This window comes from Ascidia mentula, chromosome 7 (assembly GCF_947561715.1).
Source record: "Ascidia mentula chromosome 7, kaAscMent1.1, whole genome shotgun sequence".
Classification (NCBI taxonomy): domain Eukaryota; kingdom Metazoa; phylum Chordata; class Ascidiacea; order Phlebobranchia; family Ascidiidae; genus Ascidia; species Ascidia mentula.
The window spans coordinates 1711327-1714220 of record NC_138572.1 but is presented as its reverse complement, the minus strand read 5'-3'; positions in this window follow the sequence as shown (position 1 = coordinate 1714220).

Sequence of the window (2894 nt, the reverse complement as noted above, 5' to 3'; positions counted from 1 at the left end):
GCTTGGCAATCAAAACAAAATACCCCCAAAATACGTGGACTGCTTTCTGTTGGGTATTGCAGTTGTTTGTAAGGCTCGTTTGCAAGCTTACATGATGGATACCAATAAGCAAATGGAGCAAAATGATCTTCTGCTTATCATTGATGAAAGTGAAGGCCTAGAAGAAAGTTTGCAAAAATATGACATGAATCGCATTGACAAAAAGTTGATTGAAGTTTTAAATGAGGAGCAAGTTGATAGTTTATTTTTGGCTACAATTAGACTGCAGTCCTACATCTGTGATAAGTTGGACCTCTTAATTGCTGAAAAAAGTGTTTACAACAAACTTGCCCCAAAGTTACACTCCATGGATGAGAAAAAACTTCAACTCTTCATCAATTATTTCACAGGAAGACACATGAAAGTAATTCAAGACTGGGAACCATACCAGGGTATGCAAAAATAAATTATAAGTTACACAACAACTATTAGCATAGCTTTATAATTGATGAAGACTTGAGGTTTCTTCTCATCCATAGAGTGTAATTTTGAACAAAGGCTGGTTTTTCTAGAGTTAAATGTAGATACGGCCTTCGCAAGCTTATTAAATACAACAATTTTTACCATTAATCAATGACACAACTGAAAAATATTTAATCCAAACTGTGTTCTTTGCAGGAGGAAGCACTGAATTTGGAACTGATGCAACTTTTGACAACATTCTGGGTTACTCCTACTTTTACTTACATGACTTTGAGAAAGCAATTTACCATTTGAAGCAAGCATTCGCTGTTAAAAACCTTTTGGAAAACAAGGAGGAAGCAGTTTTTATTTTGGTGTTAATAGCAAAAAGTTTAGTTAGGCAACAAAATCCAGACTTGGCAAAGGCATTGGAATACAGTGAAAAAGCACTTGACATGCTCCAAACCGGCTATTTCAGAGATTATGAAACACATCTTATCACAAAATTGCATGCCTCTGTGTACTACACCTTGTTTGTCTGTCATTATTACCAGAAAAATTTTCAGCAGAGCCAACATTTTTTCAATCTTACCATGGAAACATTTAATAAACTTGGGTTTCCGCAGGGTTATGAAGGTCCACACCTTAAACTGAATCAGGCAAAGTTGCTGTTTCACATGGGTGATTTACAACAGGGAGAAACCATGTTTTTAAAGGTTGTGGAACAAACAAGAAAGAAAGCTAATGATGAAACTAGAGATCCAGATGTGGGCAAAGCTCATCTAGGAGCTGGTATAATGGCTTCCATATTGGGGAAAGATCAAAAAGCGAATGAGAGCTTACAGAGTGCCCGTTCTATTTTTAAACAGTCGGACAACCCCAAGTTTAATGCACATATGGCATACATAGATATACTCCAAAGCACAATGGCTTTGGGTAAATTTTCAAAACTACCAGACAACCAAAGTAATTTGATGCAGCTATTGCAATTATTTGACAAGATTGACAATGCAATAGAAATTTTTTTGGCTCCAAGTGAACACAAAACTGACTATTCTTGGGAAGAACATGGCAAAGAAACAGCTGGAGTCCTTGGAAAAGTGATGGAAATAAAAGAGAAAGCACAGGGAATTCCAATAGCCAATTTGCAAGGCCTAATACCTTTTGTACCACAACAGATTTATCAATATGGAATCAATCAGCAAAAGGCAAATAATTATGTTGCAGCTATGTCAGAATTTAAAATGTCATATGTTTTAATAAACTTAATGAAATTTAAGTCACAGCATGAAACAAGTGCTAATTGTTTAATGTCCATTGGAAAGATACTGCTGCAAATGGAAAAGTACAATCAAGCTCTCAAGCACTTTGAAATGGAGCTTAAGGAAAGAAAACAGAAACTAAGAGGTGAAAGTTCCAACAAAGAGATAGCTACATGTTACTACAATATTGGATGCTGCTTTGTTAAGATTGGAAATCAAAAAGAAGCTTTGGATAACTTTAAAATGGCAACAAGCATCCGAAAAAGCTTTTCAAACTCTGTCAAAATCCAGGAGCGGGCCAATGAACTCAAGAAAGCTGGTAAAAGTTTGATAGCCAACAACGAACATCAACCAGCTTTACAGACTTTCGAAAAAGAACTCAATGTACGAAATGAAGCAGAGGACACTGAAGTCAACAAGTTAAAAATAGCAAAGTGCAAATTTAACATGGCAATCTGTCACTTTCATTTGGGTAATCACAGAATCACTTTAAATTATCTGCAGGAGGTGCAAGCGATATGGCTAACCAGTATTGATGCTCCACACCAACAAAAATGTGTAAATTGTTTAAAATGGATTGGAAAAACACAACTTGAAATGAACCAAGTGGAAGAAGCCCTGCAAAGTTTTCAAAGGGAACTTGAACTTCTACAACAAGCAAAAAAATGCAGCGGGGGAAATGCAGAGACAGCACACTGCTATTTTAATATTGGCCTCTGCTACATGAGATGCCTTGACCATGAGGAAGCAGCAAACCAATTTAAACTTGCAAAAACAACATGGAAAGCAATTCAAAGTCCTGAATCCAAACAGAAGGTGGAAGAGTGCGAAGCATGGATTAAATGCTGTCAGTCAGAATTTCTGGTTGAGAAATGATTGGTACATGGTTGATCAACCACATTTGTATTACCATACATCAGAATTATTTTGTGTGGCAACAACCAACGTACAAGTGAAAAAATTAAGACCATTTAGTATTACATATATTTTAAAACCAAAGACAATTTTAAAGTCATGGAAAATGAACATGTACATATTGTAACATATGCAATTAAACACAACCAGATTTTGTATTTTTACAGATTTCACTAAAAAAAAATTTTTAACTGTATTTTGCTTAATTTAACATGTCTTTTGCCAGTTTCATAATTAAAAACGAATCAATAAAAGGTACTTAATACCTGTTTTGTG